Here is a 25,387-nt window from a genome sequence, read left to right as displayed (position 1 = left end):
TAACATACTTTATCTAAAAGAAAACCATTAGCTCAATACATATGTAACATGTCAATTAATACTCTTATGTGACTCTATTACTGCTGTCAAGAGGTCGACGCATTTCACAATTATAGCTTCCTCAGGACCTCTATATCTTGACCACAGCTATAATTGTGAAACACGTCGACCTCTTGATATAGCAGTAATAGAGTCACATAAGAGTATTAATTGACATGTTATATATGTATTGAGCTAATGGTTTTCTTTTAGAGAAAGTATGTTAAACAATTTTAACTTTTGTAATAAAGACAATATTTTATCGGATTTTCATCGTCCTCTTCTGGTACTGCTAAAATTCGTCAGCTGTTCTTTTCCAAATTTCTAATCAATATATGTATATATATATATATATATATATATATATAAATTTTATTTTTTTTAACTGGTGACCCTACTACAGTTGTGTGAAAAAGTATTGTAACTGAATTTTTATTTTTTTTTGCATATTTGTCACACTTAAATGACTATGATCATCACACTAATTTTATTATTACACAAAGATAACCCAAGTAAATACAAAATGCAGTTTTTAAATGATGGTTTCATTTATTAAGGCAAAAAAGCTGTACAAACCTGCCTGGCTTTATGTGAAAAAGTAATTGCCCCCTAAACCTAATAGCTGGTTGAGCCATCCTTGGCGGCAACAACTGCTATCAAGCGTTTGCGATAACTGGCAATGAGTCTTTCACATTTCTGTGGAACAATTTTGGCCCACTCTTCTTTGCAGAATTGTTTTAATTCAGCCACATTGGAGGGTTTTCAAGCATGAACGGCCTGTGCAAGGTCATGATACAGTATCTCAATTGGATTTTAGTCCAGGCTTTGACTAGGCCACTCCAAAACCTAAATTTTGCTTTGTTTGAACCATTTGGAGGTGGACTTGCTGTTGTGTTTCAGATTTTTGTCCTGCTCCATAACCCAAGTGCACTTGAGCTTGAGGTCACTAATTGATGGCCTCACATTCTCCTTTAGGATTTTCTAGTAGAGCTCAGAATTCATGGTTCCATCAATTATGGTAAGTCGTCCAGGTCCTGAAGCTGCAAAGCAGCCCCAGACCATCACGCTACCACCATCATGTCTGATTATTGGTATGATGTTCTTGTTATGAAATGCTGTATTCGTTTTATGCCAGATGTAACAGGACACACACCTTCCACAATGTTAAATTTTTGTCTCATCAGTCCACAGAATATTTGCCTAAAAGTCTTGGGGATAATCAAGATTTTTTTTGGTAAATGTGAGATGAGCTTTTGTGATCTTTTGGTCAGCAGTGGCTTTGGCCTTGGAACTCTCCTATGGATGCCATTTTTGCTCAGTCTCTTTCTTATTGTTGAATCATGAACACTGATCTTACCTGAAGCAAGTGAGGCCTGCAGTTCTTTAGATGTTGTTCTGGGTTCTTTTATGACCTCCTGGATGAGTCATTGTCATGCTCTTGGAGTAATTTTGTAGGCCAGCCACTCCTGGGAAGGTTCACCACTGTTCCAAGTTATCTCAGATTGTGGATAATGGCCCTCTCCGTGGTTCACTGGAGTTCCAAAGCCTTAGAAATGGCTTTGAAACCCTTCCTAGACTGATACATGTACATTACTTTGTTTCTAATCTGTTCTTGAATTTTTTTAGATTGTGGCATGATTTGTGTCTTTGTGTGATCTGTTAGTGTGCTTCACTTTGTCAGACAGTTCTATTTATGTGATTTCTTGTTTCAACAGGTCTGGCAGTAATCAGGCCTGGGTGTGGCAAATTAAATTTAACTCAGCTTTCAAAAAAATTGTGGTTAATCACAGTTCATTCATGATTCAGCATGGGAGGGTGCAAATACTTTTTCACATAGGGCCCAGCAGGTTTTAACAGCTTTTTTTCCTTAATAAATGAAAATAATAATTTAAAAACTGCATCTTGGAATTATTCGGGTTATCTTTGTGTAATATTAAAATTTGTTTGATGATCTGAATCATTTAAGTGTGAGAAATATGCAAAAAAAGGTAAAAAAGGGAGGGAGGGAAGGGGAGCTCCACAGCAGTCCACCTCCAGAGGGGACTGGCAGCTTTCCTGATGCGAAGTCCCCTTTATATACAGTAGGGAAAATAATTATTTGATCCCCTGCAGATTTTGTAAGTTTGCCCACTTACAAATTAATGAAGGGTCTATAATTTTTATCATTGGTGTATTTTTAATGATGGAGACAGAATATCAACCAAAAATCCAGAAAAAAAACACATAAGACAAATACTATAAATTAAGTTGCAGTTCAGTGAGTAAAATAGGTATTTGATCCCCATGCAAAACATGACTTAGTACTTGGTGGGGAAACCCTTGTTGGCAAGCACAGAGGTAAGACTTTTCTTGTAGTTGGTGACCAGTTGTCCACACATCTCAGGAGGGATTTTGGTCAACTTTTCTTTACAGATCTTCTCTAAATCCTTAAGGTTTCTTGGCTGTCTCTTGGCATCTTGAAGGTTCAACTTCCTCCATAAATTTTCTATATGACTGAGATCTGGAGACTGACTAGACCACTCCATGGCTTTAATGTACTTCTTCTTGAGCCACTCCTTTGTTTCCTTGGCAGTATGTTTTAGGTCATTGTCATGCTGGAAGACCCATCCACAACCCATCTTCAGTGTTCTGGCTGAGGGAAGAAAGTTCTCATCTAAGATTTTACATTACATGGCCCTGTCCATTGGCCCCTCAATGCGGCAAAGTCGGCCAGTACCTTTAGCAGAGAAACATCCCCAAAGCTTAACTGTAGGGTTGGTGTTCTTAGGATCATAATCAGCATTTTTCTTCCTGCAAACACTGCGAGTTGAGTTAATGCCAAAGAGCTATATTTTGGTCTCATCTGACATCAGCACTTCCTCCCAATCCTTCTCTGAAACATTTAGATGTTCATTGGCATGACTGTACATGTGCCTTCTTGAGGAGGTGAACTTACTGTGTTTGAAGGAAGAAAAATGCTGACTATGACCCTAAGAACACCATCCCTACATGGATGGGTTTTCCAGCATGACAATGACCCAAAACATACCACCAAGGCTAGAAAGGAGTGGCTCAAGAAGAAGCACATTAAGGCAATTGAGTAGCCTAGCCAGTGTCCCTTAATCCTACAGAAAATTTATGGAGGAAGCTGAAACTTTGAGTTGCCAAGCGATAGCCAAGAAACCATAAGGATTTAGAGCAGATCTGTAAAGAAGAGTGGACCAAAATCCCTCATGAGTTGTGTGCAAACCTGGTCACTAACTAAAAGAAACGTCTTACTTTTGTGTTTGCCAACAAGGGTTTTTTCCCACCAAGTACTAAGTACTAAGTCATGTTTTGCTTGGGGATTAAAAACTTATTTTACTCACTGAACTGCAACTCAATTTATAACATTTTGTTTGATATTCTGTCTCTATCATTTAAAATACACCTATGATAAAACGTATAGGCCCTTAATTTGTTTGTAAGTGGGCAAACTTACAAAATCTGAAGAGGACCAAATAATTATTTTCCCCACTGTAGCCCCTCAAGTTGTTCTAGAAGGTTCTATGTAGTTCTCAAGGCTCCCCATTACTAGCAGTTACAAGACCCCGCACACCTTAACCTTGCTGGGGTATCTGAAACCACCACTGCTGCTGCACTCCCATATGAAAAGGGGGGGGCTTGAAACCATCTTTCCCCCTTTTCTTTATATGGGACTGCAAACAGCTATTTTTTTGGCATGCAAATAAGCCACTCAATATATTTTGGATACAACTTTAGCCAAGGCTTTTATTATTGGTTTACAAATCAATAAATAAGATCTCATTTCATAACTATTTAAATGAATACATATTAAAACTTAACATAAATATCCATATCAGCTCAGCTATGACAGCTCAAACTAACTTATCACAACTAAAACAGCATTAATATTAACTGTCCCCAAATAGCCAGGGAGGCAGTTTTAACAGCTACCCTGGCCACCAGCCCACACCGCGGCCATTTCTATGCATGTGTGAAGAGCATTATTGAGGATATCCAGACCGATATCAGAGACGTGTACCCCATCATCTCCATATAAGCCCTGGATCCCTACTTCTAAATCTAAATGACGGAAAGAGAAACCATAACCTAATGACAAACTTCTCCATTACTCTGTTTATATGTTTCCAATTTTTTTCTAAAGGTTTCACTGCAACATTATTTAACCAAAACAAACGAGGCACAATCTCAGAGAAAACAATGCCATTGTTTGGTGAAAACGAATTTAAAAGTTGAATATCATGTTTCATTTGAAACATTAAATCCAATGTGTTCCATTTACCAGTATCATTTCCTCTCAGACATAAAATTAAAATATCTGGAAAACACCAACCATACGTCAAATGACCAAACACTGACATTAGTTCCTCCCAACCCACACCATGCCGACCAAACCAACAGACTTGAAAGAGAAGCAGGTCCAAATTTAAGTTGGATGTATAAATTCTCTCCACTGCTCTCTGACGTGCCCAATATACAAACGAATGCCCGAGTATCCATATGATTCGTTGCTTACCTAAAATAAGTCAAAGAAAACAGTTAGGTCTTACATAAGAAGAATAAGCATTGGATTTCTATCTACCCAATTTCTTTATCTGCTTAGCAAATATTCTAGATGCTTCTGTAGCAGCTCCTATTCTGAATGTATGAGAAATCATTTTTAGTATAATAAGTTTATTGATTTTTAACAGGAGTAGCAAATGCATACGATATCAATGATATAGTTGGCCTGCAAGGCCCAGAATCAACAGTACAATATAAAAAATATAACAAACAGGAGAATAACAGTTACTTAACTGCAAATGATTACTAATCAACTCTAGACTATAGTTATAGGCTAGCAGGGGGCTGAGGGCAGTGAACTCAGTACCCTTGGATCTGTGGGGGTAATACCCTCATTACTGGGGAGTCTACTTATGGTACCTAACTGCTGGGTACCAGAGTCCCAAGTTAAAATATTACCTTGGGATCACGAGAGGGGGACGGCCTCCCCACCTGAGAGTTGCCCAGCACTCCACCCCTTTGGGAACTCATTGTGGAAATGCCAGATCCTTCCCAGGCTCCGAGCCCTCTCCCCCACCGCCCCCAGAGCTGCGGCTCTCCGACTGTGTCGTGGAGCTGGCCTATCACAGTATCTTGTGTAAAGGGGGAATGGACCCATAAGATGGTTTGAACCCACCGATGCTGGTATGATCATATCAAACTAGCCTGCTTAGTATCTTTTCTGCTTCGCCGATGGGGGAGCCATGATCCCCCACTCAAACGTAGAAGAAAGTGTTAACAGGGTGTCCCTGACAGTGAGAGTGGAGAAAAGGGGAGGAAAGAGAAAGGTTAGAGTTCCAGAAGAGTCCAGGTTTCAAGGTGGCATACCCAGGCGGAAAGAGATATTGCCCAGGCCCAGGGTTCCCATATAACTGAATTTTCCCACTTTGTCCTGTAATTTCGCAACTATGTTTTCCTGTGCCATTATCCAAGATATTTTCCTCTTGGCCCCCCTGAAGGATACAGATGGAGTTTTCCAAGCCCTTGCAAGTGTAATCTTAGCTCCCAGGAGGATGTACAATGTTAGGGTTTGCAGGTGTTTGGGTACCCTGGGGATTTTGTGGTTCAGGAGTGCAATGGTGGGGTCTGGAGAGGTAGTGGTGCCTGTTATTTTCCTTATAGTGTGAAATACCCATTTCCAGAAGTACCTGATGCCACCGGGACATGACCAGCGGATGTGGAACATTGTGCCCTCCAGATCGCATCCTCTGAAACATAAGGGAGAGACCTCTGGGTAGATCCTCGCCAGCCTAAAGGGGACATAGTACCACCTAGTTAGGATTTTGACGTTTGCTTCAATTAGGGAGACATTAAGTATACCTTTGTAGGAGTGCTGAAACGCTTCCCACGAGTGTCTGCCTCCCAGGCCCGGGCGCATTGTGGGAGGACTTCCTTACCTGCCAGGGAGGAGTAGATCAAGGAGATTCCTCCCCTCTGATCCATGGCATTAGTGCACCAGTGTTCGTAAGGGGTTATTTTCGGCTGTTCATTCCTAACTGTCCAAATTGAGTTAAGGAAGTGAGAGATTTGGGAGAATCGGAACAATTCCAAGTTGGGCATTTCCAAAGTCTTTCTACAGTGTTTCAGATTGAGGGGGCCTGCCGGAGTGAGAAAATGGCCAATGTGAAACATGCCTTTCTTAGTCCACCAGCGGAAAGCTTGGATGTTTAGGCCTGGGGGGAACTTTGGGTTATGGAAGATATGCGATAGTAGTCTTAGGGGGAGATCGGTGTGGCGTTTATGAAGAGTGTTATACAGTGCCGCCGAGTGAGAGAGAGTGGGGGACATTATAGCCGGTCTGGGTGTCCTATCACTCCACAGGAGGTAGTCTATGGTATTTAGGGGGATAGCTTGCCTTTCCATGGAGAGCCAGTTGGGTTTAGGACCCTTCGAATAGGCTGCGGATATTTGGGTGAGTTGGGCAGCTTGATAGTACCACCACATGTTTGGAAGTCCGATACCCCCTGTGATTTTATCCTGTATAGAATCTCTTTAGTACTTCTGTAGCCTTTGTTGCCCCAAACGAACCTCACTATTTGAGACTGCAGTTTTGAAATTGTTTCTTTATAGGGATCGGGAGGGAGTGAAACAAATATAACATGCGCGGGAGAAGGATCATTTTTATCGCGTTAACTCTGCCCAGCCAGGATAGACCATACCTTGACCATCTTTCCAGGACCTCCCCACCCTTACATACCATAGTGGAGCAGTTCGCTTGAAAGAGCTGTCTCACATCATGAGTGAGTCCAATGCCCAGATAGGGGATCGCCTCAATTGCCCAAGAGAATGTGAAGTTGTGTTTTAGCTGGTTGATCAGATCAGGGGGATGGAAATGTTCAGGGCTATGGATTTAGATAGGTTGACCTGTAATCCTGAGACCTGACTAAATTCCGTGAGGATTTTGTAAGGGGGGAGGTGATGAATAGGAGTAAGTCATCCGCATATAATGCATACTTGTGTTCCTGGTCTCCGCAAGTAACCCCCTTGATGTCTGCATTGGTCTGGATCACGATTGCCAGAGTTTCAATGGCTATCACGAATAGGAGGGGAGAGGGCGGACAGCCCTGCCTAGTCCCCCTGCCAAAGGTGAAGGCATCGGAGTATCTGCTTAGTTAGCGCACTTGTGCATTAGGTGATGAGTATAGAGAGTGAATTATGCCAGGAAAGTTTGCCCCGAAGCCCCATCTCCTTAGTATTTTGTAAATGTAAGGCCAGGCTACAGAGTCAAAGGCCTTGTGGAGGTCTATTGAGAGGAGGAATCCCCTCTGAGGGGGTCCACCATCCCATTGGGAGTTGAGCAGTGATATAACATCTACCGCTCTCCTAATCTGATCTGGGCCCTGTCTCCTAGGGATGAAGCCCCCCTGATCTCTGTGTATGTACGAAGCTATAAAGCTCTCTACTCTGTTAGTCATTATTTTAGTCATTATCTTTATATCATTATTGATAAACAAGATAGTAGTAGTGGTAGTTGCCCACCTTGCTCGGGTCTTTCCCTGGTTTGGGGATGACAGATATATGCAGAATTAAGATCTCTTCCTAGGGGGGCTCCATCCCTGAGGAAGTTGAAGAACCGCTTCAGAAAAGGTGCCAGGCAGGGACCAAACTTTTTGTAATATCCTGTGGAGAAGCCGTCCGGCCCAGGGGAGGAGCCTTGAATCTTTGGGAAATCTAACGTGCGTTGTTTGGGGCTCAGTTTTGTGGCAAGTCTGGAGCCAATTCTATCTGTTTAGGAATAAAATTTAGCCCCGGTTCATCTGTGGTGTTTCCCTTCCGCCGTTGTGAGGGATAAGTTGAGGTGGGTTCGGGCTACGTCAAGTTGCCCTAAGGTCTCGGGAGTGGAGTTCCGTTTGTGGGCTTTAGCAAGAGTTTGGTATTCTTCCATTCGTTTCTGCAAGTCAGCCCTGTGCTCCTTCTTAATTTTGGAGGAGAGCAGTATGAGCTTTTCCCTGAGGACTGTTTTGTGGGCAGCCCATAAGGTGGTTGGGGACACGTCATTGTTGTCATTTTCATGGAAATACTCTTTCATGGTATGTTCCAGAAGTGTACATTGTATTGGGTCGCTCAGAAGGGCCTCGATGTGGAGCCATCTGAAGGGACCTGAGGTTCCCGAAGTCCGATGTGTGACTAGGGATACAATAGAGTGATCTGATTGAGGGGTGTCTACGATTTTGGATCTTAGGGTCAATGAGACTGTTGTAGAATGTGTGAAAGTGTGGTCTATCCTGGCATAGGAATTGTGGGGTGCTGGAAAATGGGTGTAATTTTTGCGTGGGGGTTAATCTGTCTCCAAATGTCTACCAGTCCTACCGACTGTAGCCGGTGAGCAATTTTTTGTGCTCTGTTTCGAGGGGCATTTGGGTTTGGATTTCCCTCCTGCTGTTTTGTCCAGGAAGAAGTCAAAGGCAGCATTGGAGTCTCCTCCCATGAACACTGTTCCCTTGTTTTTGTAGTTTGTGCAGCAATGAGTCGAAAAATTTTCCTTGGCCTTTGTTGGGGGCGTAGTATGAAATAAATGCGTAGGTCTCCCCGTCAATGGTACCTGATATTAAGATGTAGCGACCCAGGGGATCTGAGACTATTTCCGCCTGGGCGAAGTTGATGTGTTTGGCGAAGCAAATACCTACACCTTTTGTTTTGTTGTTTCTTGTAATAGTAGGATGTCAGAGTGCATGGTATGGTATGGTGCATGGTATGGTACAGTTGGAATAGTTTTTGGTGTTTAACAGGGGTGTTGAGTGGGGATTGGGGGGTTTGTGTTAGGCATGGATCAGAGGGAGAGATCTCAGAGATATTGCATAACCCACCTCCTCCCGGTGATGAGTCCAAAGGGGATGACCATTTTGTCAGTCGAGCCAGCGCCCGGGGCCCTGAGTGCAGCTCCTGGAAGAACCTGGGGAGCCTGGAACAAGTAAGGGAGAGAGTAGAAAAGTAGGAAGAAAGGGGAGCAGAAAAAGAGAAGTAGATTACGTGAATGAACGCAAACACATTGTGATATCGACTGATAATAAAAAAAACAAAGAAATAGGGGGTCCCCTCCCTCCCCGGGGTAGGACTGGACCTGCCAATGCCCACCCTTTAACCTGAGAGATCCGGAGTGCCCTGAGTTAGGGGCTCCAGTACGTCCCTGGAAGGCAAGCTAGTTGCCTTCGGAGACTGGTGGAGGTACTCTGGGTCCACCATGGTCTTACCGCTTAAAAATAAAACAGGAACATTGTGTGGTGATCAGAACACCATTGAAAAGGGTAATTTTAAATTTGTAATCCCACACCGATTCCCACAGGAACCCGTCCCCCTCCCGAATGCCCACCATTGTTGTATAGAGGGCTCTGGGAGAGACTGGATCAAAGTAGGGGAAGCTACCTCAAAGCCCATATTGAGGCGTGCCGTATCGACTGTGTGGCTGTGTCAGAGCCTCCCGGCCTGCCTGTGGGCCGTATTAGAGCTGTGGGCTTTAAAATAAGCAATTTCTTAACATAAGCGATAAAGTACATTGTACGCATTAAAGGAGAAAATAAACTTGTAATAAAGGCGAGACACCTAAACTGTTTATGAATCCACTAACTATCGACCAACTGGGTCATACGATTGGGCCGAGTGGCCAGTCTCCTACTCCCCTTCCGTCCCCCAGAGGTGGGGAGCCCAACATTCCCATCCCATGTACAACTGTGAGGGGGGGGATTGAACGGTTCTAGGGCTAACATTCTGGGGAGGTGAGGACTGGGGGTAAAACCTCAGTATGGGACACTTGGAGTAAGGCCCAGCACCATCGGTTAAAGAGAGTCACAAACCATGGCCCTGGTTTACTAGGACGGGCAGTCCAATATGTCGGCAGTGTCTCTTTGGACTTCTTGGAGTGTTGCATCAGCCAGGTGGGTTGCAGGTGGTGGTCATTTCAATGACGAGGGGGGACCCTTGTTCAGTGGGGGGGCGAGAAGCTCCTGGGAGAGTAGGCCAAGATGGAGCAGTAGACATTCTCCCTCCACAAAAGAAGAGAAGCCATATCCTTTGTTGCGAAACGAAAAGTTCAGGTGGAGAGGGAAAGACAGAAAATATCTGTACAATATTTCCTTCTGTGCTAAGATTTGGAGTAGAGGTTTAAGTGCTCTTCGTTTTTGCACAGTGTAAGGTGAGAGGTCGTCCAAAACCTGAACTGCGTGACCTTGTATATTAAGGGCTACAGCTCCTCTCGAGTTCCTCATCACCTCCTCCTTCACTGAATAAAAATGCGGCTTCACTATAATGTCCCTGGGAAGCCCGTCTGAACAGAGGGGTTGTAATGCTCTGTGAGCTCTGTCAAGTTCCAGGCAATGTTCAGCAATATCTGGGATGAGCCCTGTAAAAAGTGCCTTAACTACTGGCTGGACTTCTATCACTGTTTCAGGGAGCCCCCTTATCCTAAAGTTGTATCGTCTCAACCTGTTCTCGAGGTCATCAATCTTTGAAAGCACAGTCTCTAATTGGTCCTGCATGTCTTGGAGTCTGGCTGAATTTTGATTGATCCTGGCCATAGATTGGTCTGCTTTCTTTTCTATTACTTCAATCCTTATCCCCAATTGCTGGAGGTCTGCATGAATGGATGATGTGATTTGGGCTGCATGCAGTGCAAGGTTTCTAGATAGCATCTGTGAGAAAGCCTGCATCATAGATGGAAAGTTTTACAAAGTATGAGAAAATTGGAAGATTATGTTCATTCAAAAAAGTCAACCAATAGCCCTTTTAAACATTGGGATAGATCTCTTATCTCCTATGCACCAACCAGTTGTCTCCCACTTACTGCTTGCAGCCCGTTTAATGATGCTTAGAAACTGGAAATCAGTCTTAGCTCATGACCTCTCTGATGTGGAAAGAATAGTTGATCATAATTATTTCTTTGAACGCATTCTGGCGATGAATGCTATGAAATATAAGGCCTTTTCTAAGTCATGGAGCATATGGATGAGCAGGAGGGAACCTTCCTCAGGCACGTCCACTCACTAAATGTCATTTGTACACATTATTGGAAATATGTATTCATCTACCTGATTTGTATTGCTTTACTGTATCTTGTTTGCATACCTAGCTTTGTTTGTGTGACTCTGCTTTGATAACTCAATAAAAAAGTATTGACCCAAAAAAAGGTCAACCACATAAACAATGCTGATGAATACCCAGACCAAGTGGAGGGGGCCAATTCATTTTTTATACTATCAGAGACTAAATTAGTTCCTCTAAGTGCGGAGGGCAAACATTCCAGACTTGTCCGCTTCTGGCAGTAGCTCAAAGTATTTGTCCATCTGTAAACGAGAGAGATCGTCTGACAGAATATTGGATTTTCCTTTAATATATTTAGCCTTTAACCATATGTTTAAATTTAAACATTTAAAAACTAAATATCTCAATAATTAAATATTGAAATAACTGGAGTGGATTTTGATGTTAAACAATTAATGGCATAAAGTACACTTTTTTTGCCTCTACTTACCAAAATTCTTCTATTGCTGAAAAACATTTCCCATATTTCAACGATAACTATAATTGGGGACAGTTCCAATAGTACAATATTTTTAACCAATCCTGCAGAAATCCAAGAACACGGCCATCTATTTGCACACCAATGAAAGTTCCATACCGCAGCAAAACCAAATGAACCTGCTGAATCCATAAATAAACAAAAATCAGAGTCTAAAATAAAATTTTGCTGCCATAAGGATCTGCCATTGAAGTGTTTTAAAAATGTTTCCTAAATCAATAAATCTTCTCTCTAAATACAATCTTTTGGAAAATCATGGAAAGTATTCTGTTTGCAAAAAGCCAGAAAACCTAACAGTTTCTGCATTTCTTACAGAGTCACTTTTTTTGCGGATAATACTTACCAAAATTTCTCTAATTTTGCTAATTTTTTTCTTCTGGAAAAGAGAATTCCATCACTACTGTGTCTATTGTGATACCTAAATATTCTAAACAGTGTGTAGGAGAAAACGTCTTCTCATGTGCCAAAGGTACTCCAAATTGACAACATATGTGAAAAAATGTATATAATGCGTTTAAACAACCAGGAGAATCTCTAGGACCTAAAAATTTTAAAAATCTAGATGACGAATAAAAGGAGAAAGATAATTTTACCTCCAGCGGAAAGGTACTGCTATGGGAGCAAATTTTGCCCCAGTCTATGCCAACCTCACCATGGGTTATTAGGAGGAGGGACATGTCTGGGCCAACAACCCCTATTTGGAGCACATTGTCTTATGTACGGTACATTGATGACCTCCTGCTCATTTGGAGTGGTGGTCCAGATCTGTTTTCCTCTTTCGTTACCCATTGCAATACTATCTTTTACATACGTGTTAGACCCCATGGAGTTGGTGTTTCTGGATCTGGTTTGTTTCATGACCAGCAAAACATCATCACCTGCAATCACACCAAACCCACCAGTGGCAACTCCTACTTACATTACAAGAGTTGCCACCATCCAACTTGGAAAAACAACATTCCAAACGGGCAGTTTCACAGATTAAGGAGAAACTGCACACAAGTGGAAGACTACAATTCACAAGGTGAACATATGCTCAAAAAATTTGTGGAAAAGGGTTACCCAAGAGACCTAGTCCAAAATGCCTTTCTCTCACACCGATAAGCCACCGAAAAATAAAAACAAAGATAATTACACTAAAGATATGTGAAACACCGTGAGATTTGTCTCCACATTTAATACCAAATACAGGACCATTTCAAAAATTATCCAGAAACATTACAACACCCTCAAGCTTGATCAATATTTGGCCCCTTGTCTACCTCCTAAACCAAAAGTTACGTTTCGGAAAGCACGCACTATATTAAAAATATTATTGCCCCTATCAAGTTAGAAAAACCCAACAATAGACCTCTTTCTGATATCAGGACATATTTTGACAGTAGAACAGGCATTTTTCAGTGTAGGAAACAAGGCTGCCTCAATGTCAATCGATTACTCATGGTTGCTCTAAGATTGTTACCACCTAGGGAACTTCATTCCAGATTAGACAGTTTATTACCTGCTCAACAGATTATGTAGTTTACGTTCTGCGATGTTCATGCAATTTATTATATGTTGGCTGCACGATACTTACCCTTCGTACGAGAGTGGGTGAACACCACAGATTCATTCAAAAAGGCCTTAAACATAGTCTCCCACGCCATTTCCTCCAGGCACACAATAAAGATTTTCGGTGTCTAGAGGTCATGGCAATTGAAAGTATCCCCAAAGGGACTCTAACTGAGAATGAAAGGTTCTCCCCCTTGTGTAAGAGAGAAACCCTCTGGATTTATCTCTCGGGTTCTCTCACACGGGGGGGCCTCAATGAGGAACTCGACATTCACAGTGTTATGTGATCCCCCTTGGACTAATGGCTAATATACCAATCAGTTGTCTCACTTAGTTATTTTGGTTTTCTAAGATGTAATATCATGTCTCCTTCTGTAGAGGACAACCATATGGGTACACATTATAGTTGTTGTCGTTCTGTAATGCTGTGTTCTCACACAACTTTAATAATAATCTTTCAACACTGTCTGCAACCGTTTATTTTTTATTTTTTCACCATTTATTCATTCATCATTATTTTTATTATTATTATATTATATATTTCTTATTCATGGACTTTTACCTGTATTTTCATCTTTATTTTTATTTCAATTTCAATCATATTTTTTATTTTTAGCTTTATTTTTATTTGTTTATTTTTATTATATATTTTTTTTCTATTTTTATTTAAATTTTTATTAATTTTTTTTAATTTTTTTTGTTCTTTTTTATTTCAAATTTTATTTTCTTTTGATTCTGTTTTTCACTTCTAATTTAATTTTGTTCTTTAATTCATCCACAGTCATTTTTCAAAATCGCAATTTAGTCATTAGTATTATTTTTAATATCAAGGGGCTATAGGGTACTCATATGTCAAGCATTAGTAGTGTTTTAACCGCTTTCGGACCAGCCGCCGCAGTTATACTGCGGTAGGTTTCCTCCCCTGCGCGAAAGTACGTAGCTATACATTGGCTCGCTGGGTCTATACGTTGGGTTGGGGGGGGTGACGATGCTTGTGGCCGACGATCGTGATGACCTCCGGCCACGAGCGATCGTGTGCAGGAGACACAGAATAGGGACGAGTGTGTGTAAACACACACTTCCCTGTTCTGTTCTGACAGGAGTGACAGATCGTGTGTTATTAGCTAGGAACCACGATCCGTCACTTCCTCTAGTTAGTCCCCTCCCCCTCCAGTTAGAATCACCTCCCAGGGAACACAGTTAACCCCTTCACCACCCCCCTAGTGTTAACCCCTTCTCTGCCAGTGACATTTTTACAGTAATCAATGCATTTTTAATCGCACTGATCACTGTATTAATGCCAATGGTTCCACAAACGTGTCAAAATTGTCTGATGTGTCCGCCATAATGTCACAGTCATGATAAAATTTGCAGATCGCTGCCATTGCTAGTAAAAAAAAAATAATAATAAAAATGCTATAAATCTATCCCCTATTTTGTAGACGCTATAATTTTTGTGCAAACCAATCAATATACGCTTATTGCGATTTTTTTTTTTACCAAAAATATGTAGAAGAATACATATCGGCCTAAACTGAGAAAAATAATCTTTTTTTAAAAAAAATGGGGATATTTATTATAGCAAAAAGTACAAAATATTGTGTTTTTTTCAAAATTGTCGCTCTTTTTTGTTTAGAGCACAAAAAATAAAAACCACAGAGGCGATCAAATACCACCAAAAGAAAGCTTTATTTGTTGGAATAAAGGACGTCAATTTTGTTTGGGTACAACGTCCCACGACTGCGCAATTGTCAGTTAAAGCGACGCAGTGCCGAATCGCAAAAAACGCTCTGCTCAGGAAGGGGGTAAATTCTTCCGGGGCTGAAGTGATTAATGTACTGATTTCTTAACAGCTTGTGTTCATGTATTTCACCGGTGTGTACACGAGGGGTTAACAGCACTTGGTGGGTCCTCTCCATCCTCTTCCCCTCCCACCAATTAATTCTATTCCCTTTAAATTCCCCAGTTGCCGCATTTACCGTAGCTTTGACAAAGCACAGGCACGCGAAACATGTCAGCTACGGCAACTTCTTAGCTTCTGGTCCACCAGTGTTCACAGGGTTCCGTCTTCACCATGCATGCCCGGTCTCCTCGGTTACACTGGCGTTCCCAGCCTCGCTCTCCAGTGGCAACCAACACACCATGCTTCCCACAGCCTGATGCTGTTCAGATGTATCACCAAGACAGGGCATTACATCACCGCGGTCGGTGGGTACTCCTCCCGCATCCCTTCAGATCTGCAGTGTCTGATTGCAGGTCAGCAGGAAGAGATTTTACCTTCTCACTCCCTCTGATCAGTGCCAGAACTCCTTTCACATTTTCCAGGATGACCTTGGTCCACTAACAACTGGCTAAACCTTCCGGGAGCAGTTAACCCCTTCTTATCAAGATTCTTCTATGGTGGTACCCTTTTTAATATAATTTTATCTATATACAGCTATATGCTTTTTATCTTCTTCATTGCATTTTTACATCAGTGTCCACAGTCCTGTGTATACTGCTTGGCAACCGCTGAAGTACAATAAAAACAATTTGTAGCCAATCCTAGGCGCATTTGTTTTTAAGCATATATACTTTGTCTTATATATCTGACTTTCACTCATAGAGTGCTGCTTTTTTGTGTTTTATAGCCAACTTGAGGAGAAAACTTTGCTCGGGAAAATCTGGCTCCCTCCTTACTGCTGTAAAGCTTAGTTCATCCTCAATTATTTGCAATGGGCAGCCTGTCTCTGGGGACTAACATGTCTCATGATGCTTTCATTATCACGGTCAAAAATAGTATCTATCAAAGATCGCTCTCGTTTATATTTGTTTTACCATCTCCAGGTAAAAACCAGCCGCAGCACAAGTAACCTGCTAAAAGAACTTATTAAAAGACAAAACTATAGAAATACATACAGTTTAACAACCACTTACTGACCAAGCCTTTTCTGTCACTTTTTGTTTACAAGTTTAAGTCAGTATTTTTTGCTAGAAAATTACTTAGAACTCCCAAACATAATATATTTTTTTAGCAGAGACCCTAGAAAGCAAAATGGAAATTGTTGAAATATTTTATGTCACACTTGTTTTGGGGGAAAATACCTTTAACTACTTCAGCCCCGAAGGATTTGGTTGCTCAATGACCAGAGCACTTTTTACAATTTGGCACTGCACTGTTTTAACTGGAAATTGCGTGGTCATGCAATGCTTTACCCAAACAAAATTTGTGTCCTTTTTTTCCCACAAGTAGAGCTTTCTTTTGATGGTATTTGATTGTCTCTGTGATTTTTATTTTTTGCGATATAAATGGAAAAAGACCGAAAATTTTGAAAAAAATGACATTTTCTACTTTTTGTTATAAAAAAAAAATCCAATGAACTCAGTTTTAGTCATACATTTAGGCCAAAATGTATTCAGCCACATGTCTTTGGTAAAAAAAAAAAAAATGTCAATAAGTTTATATTTATTGGTTTGCGCAAAAGTTAAAGCGCCTACAAACTAGGGTACAATTTCTGGAATTTGCGCAGCTTTTAGTTTATGACTATTATTATTTACGATTATTTACGATTATTATTTATTATTATTAATTTGTTATGTTCTATCGATTTAGATGCGGCATTCATTATTTCGGATAATTTGTAACTTTGGATACATTTCTTTTCGTTACGTTCACTAACAGCCATATTTGAAAGGAAATTACAATACCTATAATTTAATAGTTAGTAATAGTTATTATTATTAGTTAGTTATTATTTCAGATTTTTACATTTTCAAATTTTCAGATTTTCATTCTTTTTTTCGGATTTTCAGATTTTCGAATTTACGAACTTAGAATTTCCAAATTTAGTTTATGACTGCCTATCTCATTTCTTGAGGTGCTAAAATGGCAGCACAGTACATCCCCCCTCCCCCCCCCCCCAAATGATCCCATTTTGGAAAGTAGACACCCCAAGGAAATTGCTGAGAGGCATGTTGAGCCCATTGAATATTTTATTTTTTGTCACAAGTGATTGAAAAATGACCAAAAAAAAAAATTACACAAAGTTGTCACTAAATGATATATTGCTCACACGTGCCATGGTTATATGTGGAATTTCACCCCAAAATACATTTTCCTGCTTCTCCTGACTATGGGGATACCTCATGTGTGAGACTTTTCGGGAGCCTAGCCGCATACAGGACCCCGAAAAGCAAGTACCGCCTTCAGGATTTCTAAGGGCATACATTTTTGACTTCACTCCTCACTACCTATCACAGTTTTGAAGGCCATAAAATGCCAAGATAGCACAACCCCCCCCCCCATGACCAATTTGGGAAAGTAGACACCCCAAGCTATTTGATGATAGGCATGTTGAGTCCATGGAATATTTTATATTTTGCCACAAGTTTCGAGAAAATTACAACTTTTTTTTTTATACAAAATTGTCACTAAATGATGTATTGTTCAAACATGGCATGGTTATATGTGGAATTACACCCCAAAATACATTCTGCTGCTTCTCCTGAGTATGGGGGTACCACCTAAGTGAGACTTTTTGGCAGTCTAACCACGTGTAGGACCCGAAAACCAATCACCGCCTTCAGGTTTTCTAAGGGCGTAAAGCAAAAAATGTTTCTTTTCTTTCTTCATTTTCAAAAATAAATGAGAGCTGCAAAATACTCAACATACCTCTTAGCAAATACCTTGGGGTGTCTTCTTTCCAAAATGTGGTCATTTGGGGGGGTTGTGTGCTATCTGGACATTTCAGGGCCTCCGTAACTGTGATAGATAGTGAGGAGTAAAACCACAATTTTACGCCTTTAGAAAGCCTGAAGACGGTGCTTGGGTTTTGGTGTCCTGTACGCAGCTAGGCTCCCAAAAAGTCTCACACAGGTGGTATCCCCATACTCAGAAGAAGCAGCAGAATGTATTTTGGGGTGTAATTCCACATATAATCATGCCATGTTTGAACAATATATAATTTAGTGACAACTTTGTGTAAAAAAAAAAAAAAAAAAAAAAAATGTAATATTCCCAAACTTGTGGCAAAATATCAAATATTCCATAGACACAACATGCCTCTCAGCAAGAAGCCTTAAAGTGTCTTCTTTCCAAAATGGGGTAATTTGGGGGGGGGTTGTGCTATCTTGACATTTCAGGGCCTCCGAAACTGTGATAGGTAGTGAGTAGGGATGAGCTTCGAGTTCGAGTCGAACTCATGTTCGACTCGAACATTGGCTGTTCGCAAGTTCACCGAACAGCGAACAATTTGGGGTGTTCGCGGCAAATTCGAATGCCGCGGAACACCCTTTAAAAGTCTATGGGAGAAATCAAAAGTGCTAATTTTAAAGGCTAATATGCAAGTTATTGTCATAAAAAGTGTTTGGGGACCTGGGTCCTGCCCCAGGGGACATGGATCAATGCAAAAAAAAGTTTTAAAAACGGCCGTTTTTTCAGGAGCAGTGATTTTAATAATACTTAAAGTCAATCAATAAAAGTGTAATATCCCTTTAAATTTCGTACCTGGGGGGTGTCTATAGTGTGCCTGTAAAGGGGCGCATGTTTCCTGTGTTTAGAACAGTCTGACAGCAAAATGACATTTTGAAGGAAAAAACTCATTTAAAACTACCCGCGGCTATTGCATTGCCGACAATACACATAGAAGTTCATTGATAAAAACGGCATGGGAATTCCCCAAAGGGGAACCCCGAACCAAAATTAAAAAAAAAAAATGACGTGGGGGTCCCCCTAAATTCCATACCAGGCCCTTCAGGTCTGGTATGGATATTAAGGGGAACCCCGGCCAAAATTTAAAAAAAAAAATGACGTGGGGTTCCCCCTAAATTCCATACCAGACCCTTCAGGTCTGGTATGGATTTTAAGGGGAACCCCGCGCCAAAAAAAAAAACGGCGTGGGGTCCCCCCAAAAATCCATACCAGACCCTTATCCGAGCACGCAACCTGGCAGGCCGCAGGAAAAGAGGGGGGGACAAGAGTGCGGCCCCCCCTCCCTCCTGAACCGTACCAGGCCACATGCCCTCAACATTGGGAGGGTGCTTTGGGGTAGCCCCCCAAAACACCTTGTCCCCATGTTGATGAGGACAAGGGCCTCATCCCCACAACCCTGGCCGGTGGTTGTGGGGGTCTGCGGGCGGGGGGCTTATCGGAATCTGGAAGCCCCCTTTAACAAGGTGACCCCCAGATCCCGGCCCCCCCCTGTGTGAAATGGTAAGGGGGTACATAAGTACCCCTACCATTTCACGAAAAAAGTGTCAAAAATGTTAAAAATGACAAGAGACAGTTTTTGACAATTCCTTTATTTAAATGCTTCTTCTTTCTTCTATCTTCCTTCATCTTCTGGTTCTTCTGGCTCTTCTGGTTCTTCTGGTTCTTCCTCCGGCGTTCTCGTCCAGCATCTCCTCCGCGGCGTCTTCTGTCTTCTTCTCCTCGGGCCGCTCCGCACCCATGGCATGGGGGGGAGGCTCCCGCTCTTCTCTTCTTCTCTTCTTCTTTTCTTCTTTTCTTCTTTTCTTCTCTTCTTCTCTTCTTCTTCATTTTCTTCTCCGGGCCGCTCCGCAATCCATGCTGGCATGGAGGGAGGCTCCCGCTGTGTGACGGCGCTCCTCGTCTGACAGTTCTTAAATAACGGGGGGGGCGGGGCCACCCGGTGACCCCGCCCCCCTCTGACGCACGGTGACTTGACGGGACTTCCCTGTGGCATTCCCCGTGACGTCACAGGGAAGTCCCGTCAAGTCACCGTGCGTCAGAGGGGGGCGGGGTCACCGGGTGGCCCCGCCCCCCCGTTATTTAAGAACTGTCAGACGAGGAGCGCCGTCACACAGCGGGAGCCTCCCTCCATGCCAGCATGGATTGCGGAGCGGCCCGGAGAAGAAAATGAAGAAGAAGAGAAGAAGAGAAGAAAAGAAGAAAAGAAGAAAAGAAGAAAAGAAGAAGAGAAGAGCGGGAGCCTCCCCCCCATGCCATGGGTGCGGAGCGGCCCGAGGAGAAGAAGACAGAAGACGCCGCGGAGGAGATGCTGGACGAGAACGCCGGAGGAAGAACCAGAAGAACCAGAAGAGCCAGAAGAACCGGAAGATGAAGGAAGATAGAAGAAAGAAGAAGCATTTAAATAAAGGAATTGTCAAAAACTGTCTCGTCATTTTTAACATTTTTGACACTTTTTTCGTGAAATGGTAGGGGTACTTATGTACCCCCTTACCATTTCACACAGGGGGGGGGCCGGGATCTGGGGGTCACCTTGTTAAAGGGGGCTTCTAGATTCCGATAAGCCCCCCGCCCGCAGACCCCCACAACCACCGGCCAGGGTTGTGGGGATGAGGCCCTTGTCCTCATCAACATGGGGACAAGGTGTTTTGGGGGGCTACCCCAAAGCACCCTCCCAATGTTGAGGGCATGTGGCCTGGTACGGTTCAGGAGGGAGGGGGGGCCACACTCTCGTCCCCCCCTCTTTTCCTGCGGCCTGCCAGGTTGCGTGCTCGGATAAGGGTCTGGTATGGATTTTTGGGGGGACCCCACGCCGTTTTTTTTTTTTTTTTTTGGCGCGGGGTTCCCCTTAAAATCCATACCAGACCTGAAGGGTCTGGTATGGAATTTAGGGGGAACCCCACGTCATTTTTTTTTTTTAAATTTTGGCCGGGGTTCCCCTTAATATCCATACCAGACCTGAAGGGCCTGGTATGGAATTTAGGGGGACCCCCACGTCATTTTTTTTTTTTAATTTTGGTTCGGGGTTCCCCTTTGGGGAATTCCCATGCCGTTTTTATCAATGAACTTCTATGTGTATTGTCGGCAATGCAATAGCCGCGGGTAGTTTTAAATGAGTTTTTTCCTTCAAAATGTCATTTTGCTGTCAGACTGTTCTAAACACAGGAAACATGCGCCCCTTTACAGGCACACTATAGACACCCCCCAGGTACGAAATTTAAAGGGATATTACACTTTTATTGTTTGACTTTAAGCATTATTAAAATCACTGCTCCTGAAAAAACGGCCGTTTTTAAAACTTTTTTTTGCATTGATCCATGTCCCCTGGGGCAGGACCCAGGTCCCCAAACACTTTTTATGACAATAACTTGCATATAAGCCTTGAAAATTAGCACTTTTGATTATTCATGTTCGTGTCCCATAGACTTTAACGGTGTTCGCATGTTCGAACGAACTTTTTTCCTGTTCGCATGTTCTGGTGCGAACCGAACAGGGGGGTGTTCGGCTCATCCCTAGTAGTGAGGAAGTGAAATCACCATTTTTTGCCCTTAGAAAGCCTTAAGGCGGTGATTGGTTTTCGGGGTCCTGTACATGGCTAGGCTCCCAAAAAGTCTCACACATGTCATATCCTCATACTCCGGAGAAGCAGCAGAATGTATTTTGGGGTGTAATTCCACATATGCCCATGGCATGTTTGAACAATATATCATCTAGTGACAACTTTGTGCAAAAAAAAAAGAAAAAAAAAGTTTGTAATTTTCCCGAAACTTGTGACAAAATATAGAATATTTTGTGGACTCAACATGCCTATCAGCAAATAGCTTGGGGTGTCTACTTTCCAAAAAGGGGTCATTTGGGGGGGTTTGAACTGTCCTGGCATTTTATGCACAACATTTAGAAGCTTATGTCACACATCACCCACTCTTCTAACCACTTGAAGACAAAGCCCTTTCTGACACTTTTTGTTTACATGAAAAAATATTTTTTTTTGCTAGAAAATTACTTTGGACCCCCAAACAGTATATATTTTTTAAAGCAAAGGCCCTACAGATTAACATGGTGGGTTTTTTAAAATTGTGCACAAATATGCAGCAGCGACAAACTACATATATTTTTAAAAGCATTTAAAAACCTTTACAGGTTACCACTTTAGATTTACAGAGGATGTCTACTGCTAAAATTACTACCCTTGATCTGACCTTTGCGGTGATACCTCACATGCATGGTGCAATTGCTGTTTACATATAACACCAGACTGACGCTTGCGTTCGTCCTTGCGTGTGAGCACAGGGACAGGGGCGCTTTTTTTTTTTTTTAATTATTTATTTTTCTTTTTTTTTTCAAACTGTTCCTTTCATTTTTTTTTAAATCATTTTTATTGTTATCTCAGGGAATGTAAATATCCCCTATGATAGCAATAGGTAGTGACAGGTACTCTTTTTTGAAAAAAAATGGGTCTATTAGACCCTAGATCTCTCCTCTTCCCTCAAAGCATCTGACCACACCAAGACCCAGCATTTTTCATTCTTGTCCCAATTATTTTTGCCCACTACTGTCTATTGATATGTAAAAAAACTGTATTAAATCAGCAATTAGTGATCAATAATAACATCTAGTAAACATCATTTATTTATTGACCAGAAATCTGTAGAAGAATGCTATACCTGACTCCATCTGGGCTCCTCCACTTCGTTCTGGCTGGAAGTCCCAGGTTGGACATCAGAAGCCTCAGCTGGGGTGGAAGGAAGGGTGGAAGGAAGGGTTGAGAGGGATTCCCTGACTTCAGTCTGGTCTGACAGAAATTGCAGTCTCTCATAGTACCACAGCCTGGGGACATAAATGTCATCTGCTGCAGCTCCGGATCTCTGGGAATCCGTGACCTTCTTGCGCTCCCTTAGATAAGTGCTCCTCAGGCCACCAATTTTGGCTTTTAAATAGGGGATGTTTGCCTTGGGGACCACCGGCTTCACCAACTCCAGCAGTTTCTCCAGCGCTGTCTGCCTCTTGTTTATTATTGTAATGTGGATGTTTCACCTGCCACAGGCAGGGCAGCTCCCTGTACTTGTCTATGAACAGGAGGAGGAAGTTGTGGTCATTGAAGCCATCCATTTTATCTGCAAGACACAAGACAAGACAAACCCTAATGTCAGGCAAAACTCTCCTAATCTTGTTACAATATAGGCCTCAATCTAGAAGCAGTATAGGCCCAAGTTTTGCTCTTACCTTCGTTTTCACGATCGGCGCCTCCGATACTCCTTCCTCCTCTCACAGATCGTACGTACTATGCACACGTGTTACGCTTTATACACACTGCACAAATGCGTGTAACTCCACCCACCCCTGACATTCTTTCTAGTCTAGTCCCCGCCCCTTCTCGTTCGGCGCAGTGGGGGAAGAGCACATGGCGGAGACACAGCAGGTGCGTGCTAATTACAGCAACGAGGAGGAGGAGGAGAGCCCGGAGCCTGAAACGTCTGGATCCAGAAGGAGAAGATTTAAGGCATTGAATATGTCCTTTGGGGAGATGTTGGAGATGGTCGACATCCTGAAGAAGGCCGACTATGACGGGAAGTATGGACCTTAGCCCAACCCCAATGTCCGAAAGGCCAAGATCATGGTGAAAGTGGTCAAGAGTCTGCACCGGAATTTCGGGGTACGACGATCGAAAGATCAGCTCAGGAAGCGGTGGTCGGACCTGAAATTAAGAGAGCATGAGCAGTACCGAAAGATCTGGAGAGTGCTGCAAAAAAGTAAGTAGTTGTCCTGTGTTCCTATTCTTTATGTTTATTATGTTCGTGCTGCTCCATGTGCTTTTCTTAACTGTTATCCAGTTTCAAAAGGCAACTTTCAAGTTCATGGGCACATTATTCGTTCGTAGAAAACATTGTTCGTTCGGCCTATAAAACACCATTGTTTTGGCCATATGCATTTGCCCACATTTTTTAGGGCCTACTTGTCTGAAACTAATTTGGTTGTGTAGATGGGTTTGTTACTAGAATGAAATGCAAACTAGATTCTGTGTAAGGAGAGGACACTCAGCCGCTGTTTACACATCTGGATGCTGGAGCACTAGTGTGGGACACAAGAACACCCTTTTTATTAGGGGTCCCACACAGGTGCTCCAGTGTATACTATAGGGGTGTCTCCATCTTTGAAGCTTGTACAAAACAGGTAAAGTATTGAAGCTTGACAAAGGACAAGAAAAATGCAACATCTTGGAACTCTGCCAAAACAGACAATTGCACCCCACTTCCAAGCAATGTTTCATATTTATAGTTCTGCCATCAAATATCTGTGTGCTAAGTATACCTATTTTTTTTTACATAGGGGAGAAAAGACTCGGAGGACACCCCTCATCCAAGGAGACCAGAGACCCCCCCACCTCTGGAAGAAGAGGAAATCCACCCAAGACAAGCAGAGCAGGAGGAGGAAGACGTGGTGGAAAATGGCACCACAACAGGTGAGTGTCTGCGACCACAGGCTCAGGTAAGAGATGGATGCCGGCATATTTATAATACATGGTGTTTTTTTATTTCTATCTTTTTAGGTGATCGTGATGTTGTGGATCCAGATCCTTTCACCTTGGAAAGTGCACAGATCCTGATTGGGGAGATCATGGGGTGTAATAGGGACTTGGAAAACATCAAGAAAAACATCAATGATGTTCTTCAAAAAATGAAGAACATCATTGACGTTTTAGGGAAAGTTTAAAACCCCTCCAAATTCCTTTGGTTTTTTGTGTGCTAAAAATTTTTGACATTTTTTGACAAATTTGCGAAAAGCCAAATTTTGAAGATGCACACAGTGTGTCAACATGTGCTATCTGCCATCACGGGAGATCAATGGACGTGTTTTGGGGGTGCAACCCCTTCCTCAATAATAAAGTAGCTGTGAGGAAGAGGTTGCACCCCCAAAACACGTCCCTTGATCCCCCGTGATGGCAGGTAGCACATGTTGAGATTCGTAAATTTGTGTGCATCTTCAAAATTTGGCTTTTCCTGGGTGACTTCACCCCATCTGAACGCAATATCAAACACAGTTTGTAAATACTCATGTCTGATATTGCCTTCAAGTTCTACCAAAAGTGAACTTTGTAAGTTCAAGATTTGTGTCTTTCTTGTTGGTTTTAAACATGCCTGTTTTATCTTAAATGGACAGTTCTAATTTTTCTAATGTGACACCAAAAATTGTTATACAACAAAACGGAAAATTTATATCAAATACTTACCGTAATTTTCCTTTCCTGATAGGCTCCATGGCAGCATACGTGTGGGTTGACCCCGCCTCCATAACTACCCAATAGGACCCCTCCCTATAAATTTCAGCTGTGGGCTCTCAGCCGTGTTTCGTAACTAGCCTACTCCAAGCATTGGGAGGGACTCCTGCTGCCATGGAGCCTATCAGGAAAGGAAAATTACGGTAAGTATTTGATATAAATTTTCCGTTTTCCTGACAGGCTCCATGGCAGCATACGTGTGGGAAATAACTCGCCAAACACACCCGGGTGGGCACAATGCTGAGCGAGAAAATAAATTTATTTAACACTGTCCACT

General features: G+C 42.3%; 1 protein-coding gene across 2 annotated transcripts in view; it reads left to right on the top strand.

The window, feature by feature from the left end:
- MCHR1 (melanin concentrating hormone receptor 1) overlaps positions 1–25,387 on the top strand; it is a 154,109-nt gene that overhangs the window by 45,366 nt on the left and 83,356 nt on the right. The window contains exon 2 of one of the 2 annotated variants that reach the window (XM_073591054.1): positions 24,162–24,294. The exons of the other annotated variant lie outside the window; for it this stretch is intronic. The gene's annotated coding sequence lies outside the window, so the exon portion shown is untranslated. The remainder of the gene's footprint in view (positions 1–24,161; positions 24,295–25,387) is intronic. 2 annotated transcript variants of the gene reach the window in all.

The sequence above is a fragment of the Aquarana catesbeiana genome, linkage group LG06 (genome assembly GCF_042186555.1).
Source record: "Aquarana catesbeiana isolate 2022-GZ linkage group LG06, ASM4218655v1, whole genome shotgun sequence".
Taxonomy (NCBI): Eukaryota; Metazoa; Chordata; class Amphibia; order Anura; family Ranidae; genus Aquarana; species Aquarana catesbeiana.
The sequence above is the reverse complement of the archived record's forward strand: the minus strand, read 5'-3'. Positions and strand labels throughout refer to the sequence as shown.